Source organism: Carettochelys insculpta, chromosome 3 (assembly GCF_033958435.1).
Source record: "Carettochelys insculpta isolate YL-2023 chromosome 3, ASM3395843v1, whole genome shotgun sequence".
Lineage (NCBI taxonomy): Eukaryota > Metazoa > Chordata > Testudines > Carettochelyidae > Carettochelys > Carettochelys insculpta.
Window position 1 is genome coordinate 135,338,183 of NC_134139.1, and position 25,057 is coordinate 135,363,239.

At 43.0% G+C, this 25,057-nt stretch overlaps 1 protein-coding gene across 6 annotated transcripts in view; it reads right to left on the reverse strand.

Annotated features, from left to right (window-relative positions):
- The window catches only part of KLHL32 (kelch like family member 32), a 202,206-nt gene extending 195,078 nt beyond the window's left edge, over positions 1-7,128 (reverse strand). For 4 of the 6 annotated variants that reach the window (XR_012645080.1, XR_012645083.1, XM_074990857.1 and 1 more), the window contains exons 1-2: positions 6,981-7,128; positions 5,343-5,551 (exon numbers count right to left, since the gene is read on the reverse strand). The gene's annotated coding sequence lies outside the window, so the exon portion shown is untranslated. The remainder of the gene's footprint in view (positions 1-5,342; positions 5,552-6,980) is intronic. The other 2 variants (XR_012645082.1, XR_012645081.1) reach the window with 1 other exon arrangement.
- Positions 7,129-25,057: the final 17,929 nt, after the last annotated feature.

A 25,057-nucleotide genomic window follows, 5' to 3' on the forward strand; every position in this document is an offset into this window, starting at 1 on the left:
AAGTTACTGAAATAATTGACAAACTGAAATTTTAAAATGTGACGTGTCACGGGTGACATTTACTAGCAGAAATAAACTTCCACTGCAGATCAAGTGTGTGAACACTTGTGGAGAAAAAACTAGTAATTGTGCAAACAGACCTACAAGCAAGTTCGCATTTTGGAGAACGTAATGAACATAGAAAGAATTAGAGTAAATTAAATCACTGGATCAAATGCAAACTTGACACAACTAGTCACAACTCCATTGAAACCAGGGAGCATAAGTGAGGGAACAGAAGTTACTTTGTGAATGGCACTATGTCTTCTCACAAACTTACTTCACACAAATCTTGGGGGATCCATGGGGCTTGGGAGCCAAACATGGCTACATTTGTGGGAAGGAAACCTTGACCTCCTGATGGCAGAATCTGAGGGGAAACTCCTGGAATTTTTCCAACCCAAGCCTCCTTCCTGAGAATAGTCTCAGGAAAGTGGATGTTTGGATCCACTGCATTTGGGAGAGGAAAAAAAATAAGAGTAAAATAGTGTTACAAGTGACAGGTCATTAAATCAGCTGATGCAATTAGAGATACCAGAGAAATCATAAAATCTTATAATCATAGGACTAAAAAGGACTTCAAGAGGTCCTCTAGTCAAGTACTTGGTACTCAAGGCAGGAACAAGTATTATATAGAGCATTGCTGATCAGCTCTTAAAAATCTTACGCAACAGAGATTCCATAACTTTGCTAGGCAATTGATTCTAGTGCTTAATAGTTAGGAGCCTTTTCCTAAAGCCAAACCTAAACCTTCCTTGAAGAAATTTAAGCCCATTGCTTCTTCTCCTATACTCAGAGATTAAAGAGAACATTTTTTCCCTACTCCTTGCAACAACTTTAGGAACTTAAAAGATGTTATGATGCCCCTCTTAGTCTTCTCTTCTCCAAACTAAATAAATGCAGGGTTTTTTTCAATCTTCCTTCATTGGTCACGTGTTCCAAACCTAAATTATTTTTGTTACCTCTCTCTGGACTTTCTTCAACTTGTCCACATATTTTCTGAAATATAACAACCGGAACTGGACACAATAGTCCCCTTCAAGCTGTAACGTTACTGGATTTTAAGATAAACATACAAACAATTGTTGCAGCCACCATGATAGGTTTGCATCAAACATTAAGCCAAGTGGATCATGAGAGGTGTCTAATGATCGAAAGTTGGTGAGTCACTGAATCTATTTTACTGCTCACATTTGTATCACTTTTATATATAGAGTTATAACTGTTGGATCTGTGCTTGTACTGAAATTTTAGTTCCTGGGAGACCACAATACCACAACAGAGAGGCAATGGCTGATTACCTAAAAAGGACATAGAAAGGTTGCCTGCCCGTGTGACAGACTTCATCTCTGACATGCTGCCACACGGGGGAAACAGTGGAATTTCCTCCACATGGTTAAAGGTATAAAGAGGACCCCAAGGTTCCTCCATCTTTGTCTTCAATCCAGCTCATTGATTCAGGAGCATCTCTTCTATGAACTGAGCCCAGAAGCATTGACGACCCATCCTAAGAAAGGGTGTACACCAGAGACTTATAGAATAGCAGCCTACTCCACCTCTGCTGCAAGTGCACATCAAGAAGTTTGTGATGGATTTATGTAATTTGATTGCTTTAGCAATTTTACTCTCACCCTATTCTTTCTTTTTATTAATAAACCTTTACATTATAGATTCTAAATGACCAACACAGCATGTTTTTTGGGCAAGATCTGAGCTATACATTGACCTGCAAATGTGGCTGACCCTTTGCAACTGGAAGAACATGCTCAGATTTGATGAGATTGGTTTTCATAATCTCTCGTCTGTGTAGGGAAGGATGCTAGTTGTGGCAGAAGGAAAGCCAGAATGTGCAAGGGAATTGCTAGTATGACTTTCGCTGGTCAGCATGGCAGCAGAAGCACTCTTTGTAACTGATTTGGTGTGATTTACAATAGAGGATCCCCAGTCTTAGGCTGTAAGTAGCCCTGTTTTTAACAATTTGTCCTCATTTGGCTCTCTCAGCAGTGTCCAAAAAAACCTCCAATATTACACAGGCCTAATCAGTACAGAGTAGAACAGAAGAATTACATCTTGTTTTGCTTACAACACTTCTGCTAACATATTCCAGAATGATGCTTGCTTCCCCCCACCCAATAGCATCATACGTAGCTTATGATCCACTATGACCCCCTTCTTGATTTCTTCAGTACTCCTTCCTACGCTGTCATTTCTCATTTTGCAGATATGCAACTGATTGCTCTGCACAAACAATTAGTTTCACACCTGCAAAATGAGTCTGCATTAGTCCTTATTGAATTTCATCCTCTTTACATCAACCCATTTCTCCAATTTCACCAGATCATTTTGAATTTTAATTATATCCTCCAAACCACTTGCAACCTTTCTTGGTTTGGTATCACATGCAATATATATAATTGTACTCTCTAATAAATCAGAGATGAAGTTCTGAACAGAATAAGTTCTGGAACCAGGACCTTACTTGATATGGCCTTTCAACTTGACTGTGAAACACTGATACCTACTCTCTGGAACAGGTTACACATCCACCTCACATTAGCTCCATCTAGGTTGTATTTCCCTAATTTATTTAGGAGAAAGTCATGCAAGAGAATATCAAATCCCTGACTGAAGTCAAAACGTTGTATATCTACTGCTTCCACCCTTCACCAGGGCTTGGTACTCTGTCAAAGAAAGTGATTAGGTTGGTTTCACATGATTTATTCTTGATAAATCTATGATGACTGTTACTTATCACCTTATTGTCCTCTACATGTCCGCAAATCAATTGTTTAATTATTTGCTCCATTATCTTTCTTGGTATAGATGTGTAAATCCCTAGGGATGCCTTTATTCTTCTTTTTATACCAGGGCACTATACTTGCCCTCTTCAACTCCTCTAGAATCTCATCCATTTTCCATGACTTATCACTGAGTTAAAAGTGTTCAGATACCACAGCGACCTGACGCGTGGTGTGAAAACCTATATGGAATTGAAAAGATTAGAAATGTCAAGGATAGGAAGTTTCCTATAGTAAGGAAAATAAATTGAGGAACAACAGTCACACTACTACTAGTAGGAAAGCATAATTATAGTGAATGACACTTAAGCTTGGTCAGTCACTGCCAAAATAGCTGTCAACTACTTCACCTCACGTGTTTAAATTAAATTCCTTTTTCACTTCATTCAAGTTCTCATTTCTAGTCCAGCTATAATCAACATCCTCTGTATTACTGTGACAATACATTATCACCATTCCTGGCCTTTAAGTCAATCATCTTCCTGTCAGACAAGTCAATTTAAAAGCATTCCTATGGTGCCCTGGATTCTGTATTAAACAGATTCCTTTTGATTGGTTTGTTGCTGCTCATCTCAAACTGACCTTAAGCACCAGTCATCACTTTGTCAATACCAGAAACTACATAAGATCAATACAGTATTTGATTTTCAGGCAACACATTCTGAATGACAAGTGAAGAAAAACGGTAGAAGCAGTTAGAAAAACATGCCGATTTTAACTGAACTAGGAATTACCAGGGGCCAAATTGTGTTTACTTCACTCTTTCAAATATCCACTGAACCAACATCTTTACACATAAGAATTTTAATAGCATCTGTTCCTTGATGCGAGCATAGATTTCAGGAATTGTACATGTGCTTACACTGACTAGAGTTCTTCACTGCCATCCATCTTCTCCTTCACCATTTCTGTACATCACAACTACCTGAATGAGTCGCAATCTGGTTCTCGGTGTTTTATTTAATTCCTGCATTCAAATGTAACTCATGAGCCAAATTCAGACCTAATGCACAATCACCCTGATTTGTGAAGTCATTACCATTTACACTAGTTCTGAACTTGGCCAGTTATTCTTTCTATGGCCCAGGTGCACTCAGGTGAAGTTGTAGGGATCCTTCATAGATTTATTGACAACCCTATTAGCCAGAGATTATGGAGTCCCTGAAACCTTCTAACTATCCAGTTGCCAATTTCAGGTTTGTGACTTTAAAGCCTGCTCTACTGGTTTCAATGGATTATCCAATTTTCCAATTCCCTCAAGTTCTGTGGGGTCCCCAAGAACTTTTGGCAGTCAGAACAGAACTTTATCTGGAATCTGATATAGATTGAGGTATTAAACTAATAAAAAAAAAACCAAGTGTAATCCATATAAAGTTTTAAATATGCAGCTTCATTATTTCTGTAGCAAGTTTCTCCAACAAGCTAAAAGTACTTGCCCTTTCTCAAGACTAAGTGCATTCTAAGTTTAAGGTTTTTAAGCTCTCCTGTATTTGAAATATACAAACCCCAATAAACAAACAAAAACAAACAAAAAACAGATTTGAAAACATCAGAAATACTGCTTCCCTCATATCAGAGAGACTCAACTAGTGGTTCAGGTATGCAGAGTACTTGTGGGGTGTGGTTCATCAACTCATCTAGATAGTTGCCCAGTTTTTCAACAGGCTAAATAAAAAGTACTAGCGAAGTCAGTACAAACTGACATTTCATACAGACTGATTTGTTTACACTGCTCTCCGTACACAATACATTCAAAAGTAAGTACAACAGTTACATTCCAATTGTATTATTTTACAATTATATGGTAAAATGAGAAAGTAAGCCATTTTTAGTAATAGAATGTTGTGACATTTTTGTATTCTTATATCTCATTTTGTACACAAGTAGTTTTTAACTGAGGTGAAACTTGGAGGTTAGAGTTAAGACTTAAGTCTTAAGATAAGGCTTATCAGACTCGTGAATAGAGTACGCTAGTATGGAAAAGTTGAGGGACACTACCCTATAGAATACCTAAGAACCCCAAATAGTATTTTGCCAAACACCCTGTAAAGGAAATAAATCAACCAAACATCTTTTTTATGATAATATGCAGTATAAATCTCACCCCAAACTATATTTTACTAGCATTACAAAAATCTGAGAATAAAGGTTTATACTGATAAGTATCACCTCAGACAGAACGGTAATATTTCATATTGCTACTCTAAAATGAGTATATTTGATGTCAGAGTTATACACAGTAACAAAGTACTTAATATATACTCAAGAGCTTTTCAAACATTGTCAGATTGTTTAGCATCTGACTAAAAAATTGACTGAAGACATTTCTCTGGAATTTCTCCATTGCTAAATAAGAATTTTTTTCATTATTTATAAAATTAATGAAACAAAGGTCTATAAAACAACATACTGCATTCTAAACTACTTGTCATAACCATTTTATTTTTTCATCATGCTCTTGCTAGATTCTTTTAAAAGTCTCATTTAAATAATAAAGAGTCTTACAAAGTTTGTCTGAGAAATCATTTTTGATCCTGGCCTTGATCCTGTGAGCTTCTCAATGCAGGCTGACCCTCGGACTTTGCAAAGGCAACTGATTCACACAAATGGTAGAGTATGGATGCATCTTCAGAGTTCATTCCTGATCCCTTCTATTTCAAGGGGAGCTTTGCCATTTGCATTAATGGGAGTAGAACTGGATCGTAACCTACTTTCTAAATTGAATACATTTGCAAATTATTCTCACACATACTCACAAACATGCCCAGTAATAAAGCAAACACAATTATTATAGTCTAATTTTTGGTAAATTTGGTAAAGATATATATATATCTTTAAGTCCATGGAGCTCAACAATATTGGATGTATAAAAACAGTCTTTAAACATAGCCATCCATACCCATTTGTTTAAAAGCATGCCTTCATTCTGAATGGTGATTTTTCAAACCTGGCAGCATTAGGATCCAGACTTATTGTTTCTGTTACTTCATACATCTCTTCCATGTTTATGGGGATGCAGATTGGGATTTGGTTGCTTGCTTTAACTGTCAGCCCTAGAAATTCAGCCAGGAACTTGAAAGTTAAGCTGTGTTCTTTATGGCTTATCTGGTAAAACTAATAAAGACTCTACAGGCTAAACTCTGCCTTCAGGTCCACCTACGCAATCCCACAGTGATTAGATGCTTTAAATTACTGCACCCGAACAACCCCATGGTTTTCAGGAGGGTTGTGCAAGTTTAATCAGTAGTTGGGTTGTTTTTGGTATAAACAAGGGACAAATGTGGTCCTGCAGCGGGTAGTAAGGCACCAGTCCTGCAAATATTTTCTGTGTAATTAAGCAGGAGTGGTTCAACTGAAATCTATCAGAGCAGAAATTTTAATCAATCATCATTACTCCAACAGGCATTGGAGAAGAGAGAATCCAGATGCCCTCTTTCTTAGCTGGTGAACTAAAACCTATTACTGTCACAAAATGAAGCAGATAATCTAAATACAAACAGCTGTGTCATGGATGAAGATGCCATTTTACAGGCACTTTCAGCAGAAGCCCAGGATTGGGAGGGGGCGTTTGTTGGAAAAACAAAGTTGTCTAAAACCTCCTGGAACACAACTGAGCCCAGAGGAACTTTCTGTACACCAGTTATAAATCTCCCAGGCAAGTGAAAAGAGGTAGGGAGAGAGAAACATTGATTCATCGAGCAACAGTTGCAAAGTGGAGACCGGGAACCCCGCTTGAAGCGGCTCGGCCCATGTATTTCCGAGCACAGTTCGTTCGCCTGGGGATGTGCGAACTGAAGCTAGGGGGAGGGACAACGGTGGAGACACCAGCACAAGTCCTACAGCGCACGAGCCAACGCAGGCTTCCCCCTCGCCTGCAGGGGGCCTCCTGTTGCCAGCACACGCGCACGCCTCTGGCTGTTGCCGCCGTACCCCTCACCCCCCCCGTTTCTCATTCCCCGTCCGGGAAACCCAAAGCCTCCGAGTCCCTATTTCCACATCTCCGTGGCAACCGCCCCGGCAGCCCCCTCCCGGCCTGGGGCAGGCCGGCGGGACTGCCCGGCGCAGGCTGCGGCCCCCGCACGCGCCACACCCGGGGGCCGCCCCCTGCCGAGGGAGCAGCAGGCGCCCCGCGGGCTCGCTCACCTCCCGGGCGGCACAAAGCGGCGGCGGGCTCCGGGCGAGGCGAAGGCACTGCGAGAGTGAAGCAGCCGGCTGGGCAGGAGGAGCCGAGCCTCTCCTCTCCTCTCCTCTCCTCCCCGCAGGCGACAGCGGTCCGGGCCCCTTCCTTCCAGTGCGCAGCAGCAGCAGCACAGGCCGGGGAGCGCGGCGCGCACCTGCAGGAGGAGGAGCTCGGCAAGGGCATTGGGAGGGCCGGCGGGGCACCGGGTGAGCCCAGCTGCTGAGCCGCTGCAGCCCATCCCCCCGCCCCTCCAGCAGCTGCCGTAGCCTGGCCCTGGGAGGGCAGCCAGCGGGCTAGTTCCAGCTGCCTTACTCTGCCTCCCAGGGGTCGCCCTGGTAGTCTGGAGCTGCAAAAGCAAGGAGCCGGGGGAACCTTAGAGATTAATGGATTTAGTTGGGCACAAGCTCTCGTGGGCGTCTGACAAAGTGGGGGGGGGGGGAGAGTTGCCCACGAAAGCTTGTGCCCAACTAAATCCGTCTTTGAGGTGCCTCGGGACTAATCCTTGTTCTCACTGGGTTTGTAGCGCATTGCATTGCATTGCAGAAACCCAGGTGATCTGCAGGCAGTTCTTGTGCCAGTAGATCTAAAGGAATGGTCGGTGGGGATGAGCATGTTTCAAGGGCAAAACCCCGTGCCTATTTCATGGGTTGGGGCAGTGAGCACAACCAAGAGGGTCAGGCAGGAGTTCTGTCAGTGTGAACTTAGCATTTCCACTTTTCTCATCTGGAAGATCTCTTCCAGAGAACCATTTGGCATTACAGTAAACCCTTGTTATAGCGGACCCTGTTTTACCAGACATCAGTAATAATGGACGGCTATCCTTCCCCCAAAGAAAATAGAGTACTGTACAGTACTGTAAAAGGAGCCCTGGCATGGCTGGGAGAGCTGACACCGCCACCGGGTCCCACCACCCAGCAGCTGGTATCCCTTGCTGTGGCTGTCAGCTTGAGGAGCCCCACACTCAGGGCAGAGTGCAGGGGGCTTGGAGCCTGAGCATCCCCCATGCTCAGGGCACAGCATGGGCGGTCCTCAGCCTGACCAGACTCCACACTCTGCCCTGTGAACCCTCAGATATACCAGCCTTTCTGTTTTAACAGACCCCTCTCTCCCCCATTAGTCTGTTATATCAAGGGTATACTGTACTCCATATACTTTGCCAACACTGTAGCTATTTGTATAATTCTTACTCCCCCAGTAACTACACTGCAACACGGATGTGTCCTGGGGGATATGTTCCTGCAATATTTTCATAATCAAATATCCAATACATAATTTACTACATGTCAGAGAGCATTACATGTTGCTCCACTGACTTTTTTTCCCAGAATCTCCAGAACAACCACCTCTACCTCTGATTTGAATTCCTGCCAATTGTTTTACTGGATACACTAGATAGAAAGCCAACAATGACTTTATGTACAGCCATATAAAAAGGAGGCAATCATAAAGAACTCAGCAATTCGTTGTACACTATTCTGTGGAAACAACAAGAAGTCCTGTGGCGCCTTATAGACTAACAGATATTTTGGAGCATAAGCTTTCGTAAGAAAAGACCCGCTTTGTCAGATGCATCTGACAAAGTGGGTCTTTGCTCACAAAAGCTTATGCTCCAGAATATCCATTAGTCTATAAGGTGCCACAGGACTTCTTGTTGTTCACGAAGATACAGACTAACTCAGCTACCTCTCTGATACACTTCTGTGGCAGACATTCATGTTAGTTCCAGTGTAAGAAAACTGAGCATTATAACTGCCCTTTACAAATACAGAGCCTGATCTAGCAATGAACTCTTGTGAAGTGTACCCTTGCAACTGCCTAGAGCCCCTTTGACTTCAGTGAGGCACTGTGTAGCCGGGTGCATACATCTATGCAGCGTACAGTTCAGCTCCAAGCAGATACAGAGGTCTGCTGACATGGAGCTTATTGCAGGATGGACACCACACTCCCTAATAGGTGGTTTCTGTACATCCACATATTGTGGCTAAATATTACAAACAGGATTTTGTTTCTTCCCTCTCTCCACCACCACCCCGCCACCCAATGGATCAGTACTGCTTTCTTTTACATCAGTGCAACACTACTCACTTCACGCCAGAACTTGGTTTGTTATACTTTGGTGTCATAGTATAATTCCTCCTCATTATTTTGTTTTCTGCTCAGATCACGAATATGTTGAATTGGTTGCCTCAGTGATTTTGTGGTAGCTTCTTTCGGGCACCATTTGTTGAAGTGAAGAACCGTGGAGGGAGAGGTATTGTTTCAGACATCTCTGCATTGGATACATTTCAAGAATTTCTTCATAATCGTGAAAGCTGGAGCTTTACTCCTTTTTCAGAATGAACTCCGAACCTCTGGAGAACAACCTGTGTCATCCACTTCTGTATTTGTAGTTACAAATATGTGTGTCTCCTGTTATTGTAGTCCTACTACTTTCAGTGTGTTTATCCTTGAAACACACCTATGAGGTAGTGAACTGCTATTGCTCATTTTGCACTTGGAAGTTGCAGCATAAAAAGACTAGATGACTAGCTCCAAATTATACAAGAACCCCCTAGTAGAGTAGGAAATTGATCTTGAATCCTTCATGTGCCAGCCTAGCCTAAACCCTGAACCATCCTTCTTTCTCCATGGTCAAGGTGAATATTTATCTTTTACTCATAGTATGGACCCTCATTCCACTGGTCAAATTCAAGGTGAGCTTTCTAATCACCTTTCTCCCAGACACAGCAGCCTAGAGCCTAAGAATAGCATCATGCAAAATTTATACAATACACCAGCTTTCTGGTTTAGCCCTTATTTGTTACAGTTCCATCACCGTTCTTAAAGAGTCTAGCTTAGTGCATCCACATATCACCTCGGTTTCTTGGATGAATATGTTATTGAAGATCCACAAATGTGTTATTGAAGATCCACAAATTGGAACAGCAGAAGAGGAGCAGTATACTTTCCTAAACTTTGCTATTGCACTGGGCACTCTCCTCATCCTGATGTATGTCTCATGGAAGCAATGTTCACACTGCCACTAATGGCTTGTGTTGGACTACAACTCTTTTGCTGCTCATCCTCTTCTTCGTGGCATACACCAATACCACAAGTAACCTGGACTACTTCTCTAGTCTTCCAACAAGAGTTTTTCAGAGTTAATCTCAAAATGGTTTAAAAAAAATGAAGAGTTTTCTGTCTCCCAGGTGAGGGGCCTACCACAGCTAAAGAACCCCACTTTTCCCAAGCAGCCTGATTTTAAAGTGCCACTCATTGCCTTTCCCACCCTCACTTTTTGTTTGGAATAGCTCCAGCGTGAGAAGACAAGTGGTAGGAGTTTGGTTGCCAGAGGCTGTTTATTGGCCATTTGGAACTTTATTATAAGGACTGAGAGTGCATCCTCAGTCCTACCCCCAAGACATGGCAACCTTTTAGGAGGCTATGAACTCACTTGATAACACAAATACATCTCTAAGGGTGCATCTACACCTGGAACGAGCTTCAAAGTGAACTTCAAAGTTAGGCACTACATCGAAGTCGCTAGCAGAGAGTCTACACACATTTTCCATTACTTCGAAGTTAACTTTGAAGTAGGGAGCCCAACTTTGAAGTCCTTACTCCATTCCCAGAAATGTAGTAGTGCCCTACTTCGAAGTTTAACTTTGAAGTAGGGCGTGTGTAGATCCTCTACTTCAAAGTTGCTTACTTGCAAGTTGTACTTCGACATAAGCAACTTCAAAGCTATTTTTGTAGTGTAGACACAGCCTAAGAGCTCCATTTTAATTCACTATGGCCAAGTTTACACTAAAAAAAAACTTCAAAGTTGCTTACTTCAAAGTAACAGAGAGATAGCCGTGTTAGTCTGTATTCTATCAAAACAAAAAAGCGGTCCAGTAGCACTTTAAAGACTAACAAAATAATTTTTTTGTGGTGAGCTTTCATGGGACAGACCCACTTCTTCAGACCGTAGCCATATCAGAACAGACTCAATATTTAAGGCACAGAGAACCAAAAATAATTATCAAGGCTGACAAATCAGAAAAATTGTAATCAAGGTTGGCAAATCAGAAGAAAAGAGGATCGGTGGCAGGTGGGGGAGTGGAGTCAAGAGTCAGATAAAACAAGGTATGTAAAAGAGGTAGGTAATTGGCGTCCCGGTTCAAACCACGTGTTAATATGTCGAATTTGAATATAAACAAGAGCTCGGCACTCTCTCTTTGTAGGTGATTCATAAAGTTCCTTTTCAGTACAGCACACATTTTCAGGTCGTTAACAGAATGGCCCACTCCATTAAAGTGCTGGCTGACAAGCTTGTGAGTTAAGAGCTTTTTGATGTCTGTTTTGTGTCTATTCATTCTGTGTGGAAGAGTGTTTACTGTTTGTCGTATATACAAAGCATGTGGGCATTGTTGGCACATGATGGCATATCTGATGTTAGTTGAGGAACATGAGAATGTGCCCGTGATTCTGTGAATAACCTAGTTAGGTCCAGTGATGGTATCTCCAGAATAGATATGTGGACAAAGTTGGCAATGGGGCTTGTTGCAAGGAAAAGTTCCAGGATTGGTATTATTGTGATATAGCCTGTGGTTGCTGGTGAGAATCCTCATAAGGTTGTGGGGGTTGTCTGTAGGAGAGAACAGGCCTGTCACCTAGGGCTTTCTGGAGTGTAGCATCCTGATTAAAGATAGGTTGTAGGTCTTTAATAATGCATTGCAGTGGTTTGAGTTGGGGGCTGTAGGTAATGACCAGTGGTGTTCTGTTGGGTTTTTTTGGGCCTATCTTGAAGTAGCTGGTTTCTGGGAATTCGTCTGGCCCTGTTGATTTGTTGTTTTACTTCTGGTGTGTAATTCAGATTTTTGAATATTTGGTAGAGATCTTGTAGTTTTTTTGTCTCTGTCAGTAGGATCAGAGCAAATGCAATTGTACCTAAGGGCTTGACTGCAAAAAATATATCTTGTTGCATGTGCAGGATGGAAGCTAGAAGTGTGTAGGTAAGTATAGTGGTCAGTGGGTTTCCAGTAGAGTGTGGTACTGATCAGGCCATCCTTGATTTGTACTGTAGTCACCAGGAAATGTATATCTCTCATGGAGCAGTTGAGGCATAAGTTGATGGTGAGGTGAAGATTGTTAAGGTCTCTGTACAACTTCAAAGTAAGCAACTTTAAAGTTGAGCGTCTACACTCACTCTGCTTCAAAGTTTAACTTCAGATTAAGGCACTATTCCATTCCTGGGAATGGAGTAAGGACTTTGAAGTTAACTTCCAAGTAAGGGAAAATGTGTGTAGACTCTCTGCTGACTACTTCAAAATAGTGCCTAACTTGGAAGTTAACTTTGAAGTTAGTTCCTAGTGTAGATACACCCTATTGAGTTAACTGGGTCATTTGTGGATATTGTTGCCAATTATTAGTAAAACTCCCACACACTGAAATAAAAGGAGATGGAAGGCAACTCAATTCCCTCCTGGTAGGAATAGAGACATTACTGCTAATAAAGTTTTGCATTTGAAATAGCATATTTAGTCTGAGGATCTCTTAATACTTTACAATTAAGTGTGAAAGCACCTATTTTATAGAGAAGTAAATCCAGCACAAAAACATTAAGGCTACGTCTACACTTAGTGAAAACTTCAAAATGGCCATGCTAATAGCCCAATCAAAGAATATTAATGAGGCACTGCAAATGCATATTCAGCACCTCATTCGCATGCCGCCGGCCGCAGCACTTCAAAAGTGTCACAGTTCACTCGCCCATAGCTTGTCTACACAGGGGTCCTTTTCGAAAGGACCCTGCAAACATCAAAAAACCCTTATTTCTATCAGCTGATAGGTTCAAAGGTTGGTTTCATTTTCTTTTCTGCTCCACATTTCATTTGCACAGAGTGTAAATGTGCAAACTCTACACAGGTGGAGTGAATATCTGTTTATCCCCAGGGTTTTTCTAGCAAACCCTTTTGAAACATATTACATATCAGCTGATAGGAATAAGGGGATTTCGATGTTGGCAGGCTCCTTTCGAAAGGTAACCTGGTGTGGATGAGCCACGGCACTTTCGAAGTGCCACAGCTGGTGGCATGGTAATGAGGTGCTGAATATGCATTTCAGTACCTCATTAGGATTCTTTAATTGGGCCATTAACATGGCCATTTCGAAGTTTTAGTAAATGTAGACACGGCCTAACTGACTTGTCTGGGACCACATAGTGAAGTGGGATGAGTCTAAGACTACCAAGCAGGAATCCGGACTGTCTGTCACTGATTGTAACTTGAACACTCTGTAATATGTTTCAGAACAGTTTGCTAGAAGAACCCTGAGGATAAACAGAGAAATTCACTCCACCTGTGTAGAGTTTGCACATTTACACTCTGTGCAGATGAAATGTGGAGCAGAAAAGAAAATGAAACCAACCTTCCAACCCCCAAGGTCAGGTTGTAGGACAGCTGTTCACTTCCTATTTGCCTCCTCTCCCACGACTATCTTCTGTTCCAGGACAGTAACACTCACATATACTTAGTGCCAAATGCGCAGGATTCCAGAGATGCTTTGACAAATATGGCTCTACAGCCCCCTCTGCTCTCATCTGACCTATACAAGGACAGCATAGAGACTCTGTCTGCAGCGTGTAGGAGTTATATAGATACTTTGTCAGCCTAATTCCTGTGGAGACCCTATTGGAGGCCTAAGTGATACCTTGAGCCATATGCCGACAGGCTGTTTGCTCTATGAATGAATTTCATTTTGAGAATAGATTAAGAATCCTGACTAAATGGGCTTGATTTTCACATGAATAAAAAGTAACTTCATCTTTCTCTGATACAGCACAAATGATTTTGCATAAATTTTATGACTGACATTTATCAGACCCCTTTCGTTATATCTAACTGATAGTCCTTTCACACTGCTCAGTTTACCTTTCCCTTCACATCTATCAATTTTTAAAGGGTTCATTGACATTTTTTTTCTTTTTTGCTTTCCTATTTACAAAGATTCAGCTTCTTCACATGTAAATGTATCAGGCTTCCAACAGAACAGATTTCCAGTTTTCATGAGGTCAGCATGCAAATGTACAATTGGCAAATTATGCAAGCCTGCAATGATTATATGAATGAAATAAGTAAATTCAACAGTTTGCAGCCAACCGCAGAAGTGTTAAGTAAATGCAATATCTCAAAAATCACAGTGAACCACAGTGAAAAGATTGTTGGACAATTCCATACCCATTGTTGTATGATACTTATGTCACATATCTATGCATGGACACAAACTAAAAACAAATAGTGAAAATAATTTTAGTTTTGGGGTATAGCTATATCTATATTGAAGCATCTCTCCAACACCCACATTTCTTTCTGCTCACCATGTTTAGAGTCATATTGCATGAAAAAAGCACAGTTAGTTGTTAGTCCAAGGGACAGGTGGTGATTGTGCTTAGAATGTCAGTTCTCTTCTACATCATAATATGATTACTGCAGTTGTAATGCAGTAAAACCATGGCTACTGTTACTATGTACACTAGATCCTTAGTAAGTTGCAGTTATACACCCAAGACCATAGAGTATTTGGATGACAAGAATTGCTTTTAATATTCAGTCTCTTTTTATTTCTACACCCATTGAATAACAATCAAGTTTTGCTACTCCAAAGGTGCTTTGGAGCATAAGACTGTTACAAGATTTTATATATTTATTAGATGCTAGTAGCAGTATTAACTGAGACTTATATATGTTTTTCTGCTGAACATTTTATACGAAACATGATTTTAACTGCATTTTTAATTTCAACATACTAAAATATAACTACTTTTTACATTAGTGATTGTGTTGTCAATAATATTAAATAATTTTAAATAAATCCTTAGCTCTTTATAATCATGAAGTGGTTTTTAAAGGAAGGTAAGTATTAATCACACTTCACAGAGGTGGAAACAGAGGCAGTCAGCTGCCTCAGCTTTTCCAAGGTAACCAGGTCAATGGCAGAACTGGGAACAGACCCTTATACAACTGGAGCACTCTTTTATAATACAGGTTGAAGCTTTCTTGTCTGGCACCCTTGGGACCTGACCGATGCCAGGTGAGATAATTTGCTGGATGATGGAAGGTCAATATTTTCTAGCACGTTACTAAAATATCCACTGCTAACTGTGCTTTTAGAAGACATATGGGATAAATTACAGGTAAAGAAAAGCACAGAACACTGAGAGCCGGGACTGGTAGCTATAAACAAACTTTATAGGACCATGGGAAAAACTTGGCCATACCCAGGATAAATAGTCATCTGGCTAATTAAAATCATGCTGGATTACAGAGTTAGCTGAACAAGGGAATGCCCAGTTAGAGAGGTTCAACATGTAATACAATAAAAGTCCAGTTATCCAGCACCCGGATAACTGGCACATTTGGATAACTGGCATGCCAAGGGGCCAGTTGCCCAGCAAGTAGCAGTTGCCATGACTGCCACAGGGCCAGTTACATGGGTGAGGCCAGCAGAGCAGGCTGGCTGCCCAGCCAGGGCTGGTGGAATGGGCCCACCTGCCCGCTGCCCAGCTGAGGATGGAGGTAGTGAGGGGAGCGGAGCTGGGTGCCAGCCCCAGCTCAAATAACCAGCACATTTTATTATCCAGTACCCCAGTTTCCCCGGGATGCCAGATAATAAAGCTTGCACTGTAGCTATCTATATATTCCATGATGTTATGGACATGATAGCTATGTCTACACTACAGTGATCCTTCGAAAAACGATCCACCGAAGAGTCTGTGTCACTTCAGCTGGCCTTCCAGACACTTCCCCCTGCCCCCTTGAATCCAGAAACATCATCCCTGAAAATATTACAGGAACGATGCAAAGCTTGAAGAGAAGGACAGGAAAGGTTAGGAAAAAAAGACATTTGTGATGCAGGGTTTTTGGCTTCCCACTTCATTCTACAGACATGTCCAACATGGGGGGTGGATCTCACAAAATTTCCACATGCATGGATGGATGTGCAGTGTGGGGTTGTTGGTCAAAGGGCCAGTTGGAATGGTCCTTTCACTGTTGCTCAGGCAGTGGCAGGGCAGGCCCCCAAAATCTTTGGTGCTGGGGGCAGACATCCCCCTGGCAGCAGCAAACCCCTCAAATCTTTCTCATGGGGGAGACTTCTCCCCAGTGACAGTAAGCCCCCTGAAAATCTTTCTTGCCTTTGTGCAAGCCAGGACATGGTGCTGCCTGGAAGCATGGTCCATACTGAACAGCAGGCATGTCCTTTAATTGCATCGGGGGCTAGCCATGTGATGTGGCTGGGTGCAGGAAAGATCCCCAACTGTATGGTATCTGTAGAGGAAGGAGGGGCTGCCCCTGTACAAAGGTAAACCACAAAAAAGAAGATTCTCAGCCTCTCATACAAACATGGCTGCCATAGCCCAGCTGCTACATGGTGCAGTGGGGCAGAGGCTGGTGCCAACTCTGAAAGAAAATCCAAGTGCTCAGCTTATACAGTGAGAGTCAGAACATGAACTCCATGTTGGGGCTATTTTTAATGGGTAGATGCACTCACTGTGCTGATAGCAAAGAAAGAAAGAAGTTTCTCAGCCTTTCTTACAAGCATGATTCCATAGGCTAGCCTCCATGGGCTTCCTGGTACTGAATTCAACTTTGTGGGTTTCCTGTTACTTAATTCCTGTGCACCTGGAGAGCAGCGGAGATGGAAGAGGCCAGAATGGACAAATGTGGGGCATTGTGGGATACATACAGGACACCTCTGAAGGCTAGTAAAATCTATTAAAAGACATGATATTTCCACACTAGCCTAATTCGAACTTCTAAATTTGAACTTAACACTACATCGAGTTGCCTCTCGTGGTGTTGTAATATTGACCTCAGTGCTCCCTAAAATCAACCTAATTGTGTTTGGAGTGAAGACAGTGACATCATAAAATTGAGCTAACTGCCTTAAATTTGATTTTTTCATGCAGTGTAGATACAGTTTTAAATATATAGGGAAGGATATTTCTTCCTGGCCTAGCTCCTGTGGACTGCTGTAATAGTATATAAGCCCCTTGGCCACAGAACAATCCTGATGGCAGCACATTTTAAGCTGTTTCATATGGAATTAGCCTCAGAGTGCACAGTGAGCTGGTAGCAGAGCTAGGGCCAGAGAGCAAGCACTAATATGGCTGTTCAGAATAATTGTAGCTTGTGGAGCTGATCAGAGGCAGGTTCCCATGACACGTTAGCCACCAACCTTTCCTGAATTCCAGAGGTACAAACATGGATTAAAATCATTTTTATTCTTCCTTCCCACATTCTGTACCTGTATATGCTGTGCCTCCAAGAGCATATAATCTCAGCTGCTTTTGAGCCTCAGCATTGTTGGGTTTTTTCTTAACACATTTTCTTTTTAACTGAAGACATACCCATATGCCTCTTGCAAATCTAATAATGCACATTTCCTAAATGCACCAGATGAGTGTATTACTCTTGAACATACAATTTTTGTACTGTCCAGAATGTCCCTGTTCCTTATTTGTCAAACAGAGCTTAAATAAAAACTCAGAATGTCCAATTACAATCATAATAGTGAATGTAAAAACACAAAACCTTGCAAAATATGCTGGTTCCAGCAGAAAATTCTACTATAAAAAGAGCCCAGAAGTCTAAAACACTCCTTTCTCATAATAAATGGTTAAACAGCATATGGCATGTGGTGAAATTGGAATTACTCATTTCAAAACAAACTGAATATCTTTTCTAATATTACATGACAGAACTCCCTCAATCTCTGTGGAAAAAGAGAGGAGCTAGAACTAGACAGATGGGCAATTTAAACTCATATTTGGCTAATTTTAGTTCTGTATTTTGAAAAGAGTAATGTAATTGTCTTAAAAACACATGCTGCCTGAGGGTTACAGCTGTAAATTAACTTCAGAAGCAGAGCTAAGCAATTTATTTTTGGATGAATAGCTTATTTGCCAAAAAATGCTGCTTTGGTTCAACAAAAAATATTCACATGTTCAGGTCAATTTTGGTGAATAGTTTCATGAGAAAAATAGCTAGTTCAATGAAAACAAAAAAAAGGTAAAAGACATCCAAAACAACTGCCCCTCCCCCACGCCCACACTATAATTAACCCCCCCCCCCCGCCCAAAACCTTTAATATTTCATTTTACTTGCAGGGTTTTTTCGGGGGGGTGGGGGGCAAGGCAGAGTTAGGAAAACAACAATAAAAAAACCCTATTTTAATTTGACTTAAAGCTAAAAATGTGGAGATTTTTCAACTGAACAGAAAAATCAATTTTTCATTTGTCTCTACTAAGGAATACTTTTTCCTTAAGAACTTTCTTTTCCTAGCACATAAAGTTCATGTAGTTGAAAAAGAACAGGAAGTCCTGTGGCACCTTATAGACTAACAGTTTGGAGCATAAGCTTTCGTGGGCAAAGACCCACTTCATCAGATGATGAAAAAGACCTGATGAAGCAGGTCTTTGCCCACGAAAGCTCCAAAATATCTGTTAGTCTATAAGGTGCCACAGGACTTCTTGTTGTTCTCGAAGATACAGACTAACATGGATACCTTTCTGATAGTTGAAAAAGAATCTTACCTGCTGGCCAATCTTCAGATTATGTTTTAAATAGAATATAGTGATTACTTAAGAATCCCCAGTTATTACTTTGAGGGTTCACAGGTCCTTGTCCCAAGAGCTGGCCCAGTATTATTTAAATTATAATACAGTTGAGAACCCAGATGTGCACAGATGCAATACTCACACTGTAGGAACTCTTTTTATATCTACAACTATAGTTTACTAGAAGACTTACCTGGTGTTGCCCAGGTCCTTCAGGGCAGGGGGCTGGCAGTATGGGGAGGGGGTGGTATAAGAGTTAGAGCAGGGCCCAGCCCCAACCTCTCTGACTGGCAAAGGCCTTTTCACTTCCCCAGCCACTCTGGCCATCAGGAGCTTTTTCTCTTCCCCCAGCCCCTACCCCTGGCTTGCAAGGGCCTTCTCTTTTCCCCCAAGCCCCCTCCAGTTGACAGGGGGCTTTTCTCTCTCCCCCCTACCTCCATCTGGAAGGGGCCTTCTCTCTTTCTCTACTCAGTCCCATCTGGTGACTGTCTTGGTGATGTGGCTGCCCCCAGTGGTCACTCTGCCGTCTAGCTGTCCCCAGCACTCACAGCCCCCAGTAGGCCCTGTATTTTATCCCTCCAAACAGCAGCCTCCTCCCTTTCCATGTTACGGAAAACAGTTCCTTTCCAGGGACTTCCCATTTTTCTGGCAGAATCAAACCCTGACCTTGCTTTAGTTAGGATAAGAGAAAGCTGCATATCAAGTTTGATGGCTCTAGCTCACACTGTTTAAAAGGAGTACTTGATGCACAGATGGAAGGACTCACCGTCAGAGAGATGCACTCTAAAATATACATATATAGAGTTGAATCAGGGCCAGATTAACATTTTGTGAACTCGGCACCAGCTATATCATTATTAGCCCATTCTGAGTGTCATTCTGGTGTGGAAGTGCTATAAAATAACTGGCACTGAGACTCTGAGGCATTTCGCATATTGAGCACACCCAGGCAAGACTGTATGTACTGCTATACACAGCTTCCTCAGCCCCCGTTTTTCTTACAGAGCTGTATACCCATGTGGGTTTACCATAGTCCACAGTGAACAGAAATTTCACAGCGATCAGGAGAAACTACCTACAGATTTATCTCCTTCCTCAGCCAGGTATTCAATAGCCACGTCTCCAGAACCACCCTATTTCACTGGTCACTGTGTGTGGCCCTGGTCTTTGCTCAATAATGTTCCACAGCCAGCAGTGACATGATCAGTTTGACAAATCCATCCCCTAACATGCATCGTGCTATTTGAGCAAGCTACTTGCAAAGGCCATTTTCTCAAAGGGAACACTTAGCTCCCAGGAATCTGAAATCACTTGCTTTACTCCTGTTCCCATCTATGTGTTAGTCTAGTGCAGTGGTTCCCAAACTTTTTGGCATCACCACCTGCCTTTTGATTTTTGAGAAACCCTCACTGTCCCTCTCCCACCTCTTCTTTACCATCATCCAAACCCCCCTTTTAACAAAAAATTCAATTTGTAATTTAAAATAAACACAAAAACTTGGTATAAAATGTTATTTAAAATTAAAAATATGCACAAATAGTTTTTCTTGGCCCCTTGTGGGTGCCTGGTGCAGCCCCAGCTGGCCAGCTTCCTGAGCCCTCTGCCAGCCACCAGACCTGACTGTGCCAGCTACCCACCCTTCTGAGACCTTGTTAGCCGATGGCCGGGTGATGAGTGGTCTGTGAGCCTTATCACATCCGAGTCTTTAACTGCTAAGACTGACTGTCCCTTCGCAGCGGGCAGCCAAAATGGCTGACGAATGCTCCAAAGACCCACCCGAGTCTTTAACTGCTACGACAGGCAGTCCCTTCACAGCGGGCAGCCAGTGTGGCTGATGGGTGCCCCAAATGTTGGTGCAGAGAGCTTATTCCACCTGAGTCTCTAACTGCTAGGACAGACTGTCCCTTTGCAGTGGGCAGCCAGGGAGGCTAACGGGTGCCCCAGGAGTCTGTCCCTTGGAGGCGACACAACTCAGCGCTCAGCTTTTACTGCACCTTACCACTGACCAGGCTGATATAGCCAAACGGCTGGGGTTCTTTGTTTTGTGTTCAGCCAAGTTACAGTAACTGGAAGGAGTCAGGCTGAAAGCTTAAATGGTTGCTATTTATTAAAAGCATTAACGAGAATCTTAATGGTTACAAGGTTATTGCTCTATGTTCTTAACTATGAGTAGGATGATACATATGACGTCAATTAGATTACAAGTGAAAAGTTACCCATTTGAGGACCAGACGCCTCAGCCTAAAGAGCTCTTACTATTAAATGTGCACAAAAGTACATTGCAGGTATAATTCTCACCCCCTGTGTCCTTCGACTCCAGCGTAGCCAACGTCATTCACCGAATCCCTCGGGAAGAACAATGCGAGGAGGGCCTCGCAAAGACCTTACCCGACAGGCAGGTATAGGTAATTGGAACTCTGTTAGAGTGGTCTGCCGTGCCGCACTTTTACCCCTTGGGTCACGCACATTCTTTCTTATCTAAAGGTACCAATTATGCTGGTTCATCTTTGTGACACCAGCTCTTACAAGGCAGTTGCAATTTAATTTACACTTGTAAGATAGAGATAACTAAATCATTAAAACAGGACATTCTTTTCGTATGGGCAGGAGATTCCTCTTCTGGGATGAAGTGTGGGCATATCAATTATCAGTACCAGCCAAGGGCAGTTTGAGCCCCTGTGGTCATCAGCTGGACCATTAGCCCCCTTGTCTGTATTCTTCAGTCCAGGGTCATGCTGACACATCACATCTGTGTTTTGAAGCATCAAAAGACTGGGCATGAGATAAGCGCATCTGTGCTTTTAAACATTCTAAGACTGTGCTGTTTCTTTGTGCTTTGTGCTCAGAGGCCTCTAAAAGGGGCAAGATGGAGCAGAGCAGGGGGATTCTGTCTGGCTAGAGACCTGTGCTGACAAAGCCACCTGACCAAGCGCTACACTGCCGGGGCCAGCCACCCACCTGCCCACCAGCCTCCCGGGCCAGCCGCCTGCCCACCCGCCAGCTGCTTGTCCAGCCACCTGCCCCAGCTGCCCGAGGTGCCCACCCAAGCCCCACGCTGCCAGGGCCAGCCGCTTGCCTGCCATCCTGAGCCATCCAAGCCCAGTGCTGCTGGGGCCAGCTGCCCAAACACTGCAAGTCCCACAAGCCATCTGGCCGCCTGAGTCCCACAAGCCCTGTGAGCCACCCTCCTGAGACCCTCCCATCCCACAAAGCCAGGCACTACCAGTCCCCTGCTCTTACCCCATGCCCCTCACCTGAGCCAGGCACCCCCAGCTTCTCATCTAATCCTGCCCCCCAACCCACACTCACACATATTTGCAGAAGGCAGTTAGCTCCACATGGGTCTTCACCTGCTGCCTGCTTTTTATGGTGGTTGTGTCCGGTCACCCACATAAAATGGCAGGGGCTGAGAGCCAGAAGCAAAGGCCATCTTTTTCTTCAACTGAGGAGAATGGTGGGGGGGGGGCTGCATCACCTCGCGTCCCCCCTGGAATTTCTTCATGCCCCCAGTTTGGGAAACCATGATCTAGTACCTGGTCATCACCACGTCTCCCCCTGCTCGTTTCCTTTCTACCTTGGACATGCTTCCCGGCCAGCTGGGGTTTTCTTCCCCGCATCCCATAAACCTGATGGAGAGAAGGTCACCTACATCTCACCAGCCACTCTGGCCCAGGGGGAAAGTAACTTAAGTTTCTTACACATACTCTCATATCACACACCCTTGTGGGGGGCACTCAGGACAGGGGTATGGGAGGGTGCAATATTACAGTACCCGTATACCTCCTAAAAACGTACGTGGGCACAGGGCAGGGAAAGAGGATGTGGGATGGCTGCAGAAGTCAGGGCAGCAGCGTGAGAGTGTGTGGGCACAGGGCAGGGGACTGGCATGTGGGGAGTGCCAGCGTCAGAGTTGGGGATTGTGAGGAGCGGTTCAGGGCAGGGGGCTGGATGTGTAGGGGCGGCAGGAGCTAGGATTGGGGTGTGAGGAGGAGCACATGAGTCAGGAAAGAGAGCGGGGTGTGTGGAGAGCCCAGGACAGGGGGCTGGATGTATACAAAACTGAGTGCATGGAGGCTTGGGTATCATTTTAGGAGGGTGAGGAGCTGCATATACTGGGATGCTGTTGCCCGTCTTTCCCTTCCCCTGACTGTCAGGGATCAAGGGAAAAGTGCATAGCTTGTGTGAAGTACTCCTGTGCTCCTCCCCTCAGCACCTGGGAGTGAAAGGAATGTGTGCAAGATGTGCACTTTCCCCTCGGTCCTTGAGAGTCTGGGGAAGAAAAGCAACAGCATCTGGTATGTGCAGCTGCTGCCGCCCTCTCTGCCTCCCCAGATGGCATTCTGGGTGAGTAGGAAGCTTGGGGCTCGGGCAATCCCCAACTGATAGGGGGCTTGCCCCCAGCCAAACCCTTTCGGCTGCCTGCTGTTTAGCACAGCAGCCTACAGGAGAACCCAGGAGCCTGGCTTGGAATACACTGCACCTCCTCCTGCATCTGAACACCCCACCCCCAGCCCCACCGGCTAGATCCTTCTGGCTGAAGCAGACACCTGGACACAGTGGCTAACTTTCACTTCAGCTCTGATCTCTCCCCTTCCTGGATGGAAGCAGTGAGTACTAATGAAGATAGTTAATACTTACTTAGATGTTCCAATTATTATTATTTATGCAGTGTTTAATTTAAACATAAATTCCTTTAATAAATCCAAAGGCTAAATGCTATTTTTGTTCTAAACATGCCTAAAAAACCTATGTAATAAACAATTACTACATCCAAACAGTAACAAAAGATTTATAGGCATCTGATCAAGATATTTACAAACAGGCCAAACCCCAGTGTGCTTAGATACTGGCTAGTCAGCTCTAACTTGGTCATGCAGCTAATACTAATGAACCCTTTAAATGTCCACTCTTGTACACCCGTTCACAAACAAGTGATGTCATTCCTAACAATCAGACTTCAGCTAACACCAGATGAAGCAGGGATTTTTCATACAGGCAATTACTTACTGCACTTCGTACCTAATTAACAAGGTTCATTTCTGTTACTATTTCAGCCAAACTATCAATAAGATAATACTGGTTATTTCAAAGCCTCACTAAATATTTAACACATAACTTTTCATTCTCATGATCTCATGCCTTTTGGTCCCATGATTTGGGCATATTGCTCATGCTAAGCTCTCACCTCAATTTTAAACCCATAGTTCATCCTGCTATATGGTACTGAGGCATGGAACACCTACTCGAACCAGGAGCAAAAATTGAACAGCTTCCATCTTTGCTACCTCTGCAGAATTATGCATATCAACTCACAAGACAAAGTTTCACATGCAGATGTCCTGTCAAGATCTGGCATACCTAGCCTCACAGTGATCCTCAACAGAAGAATGGGTGACGAACCTCTTCCCAAAGAAATCCTCTTCGGTGAATTTTCATGTGGGTTGAGAACAAGAGGAAGACCGAAGCTAAGACTGAAGGATGCATGCAAAAACACCATGAAAAAATTCAACATCCACCCAAAATCCTGGGAATCTACATAGTTAGATTGAAATACCTGGTGATGATTGCTATGACTAGGCACATCACCCTTCAATATTTTATGTGCAGGACATGCAAAAGAACTATGTCTTATAACGAAAAACTCTAAGACTCAAGAATTCAGAAATACACTGTAATGTGGTTATTGCAGTTGACTGTGCAAATCCAATATTGGACGGATAAGCCATGAGAGAAGCTGCAGACTCAAACACCTCCCATAGATCCTCACCACTACTGCCAACCACCATCTCTTGTAATGTGTGCCTATATTTCTACATGGGAACATACAAAAAGAAATCAACCAGTAATAAATAAACCATGCTAGTTAACTCACAAAATAAATATTTTATCCATTTTCCATCCACTTACAGAGCTGGCCAGAATAAAATCAACAAATGCTTTCATGAAAAATCAGTGAAATAATGTTCAGTGCTTTTTTTTAACTTCTCCAACCAGCTCTACTTCTGATACTTGCTGAACAATTTCAAAAAGTCTCTATGTCAGATGTGGGAGAAAGTAGGCGACCAGATGTGGTGGGGTGGGGAGCGGAAGAGTATTCCACATCTGCTTAACATGAAGTTTCTTTCACCTTCCTCTGCAGCATCTGCTGGTGGTGACTGGCGGAGAGAAGATCTCAGACTAAATGGACCACTGGCTTGTTCCAGTGTAGCAATTCCTATATGCTTGTGTTCTTCATTTTGGTATGTGGGTCACCAAGAACGACATTGTTTCCTCCAAATACCCCAAAACAATTCAAATAACTGTTTTAATTTGGTGACAATGAAGCACTCTTATAAAACAGGATAAAGAGACTATACCAAGTCTTCATCTTACAAAGGAAAAATGTAATCACAACTTTTTATTGACTGTTAAGGCTGGTGTGTGGTTAGGTAACAGGTTCCTATCAATCATATAGCTACATTG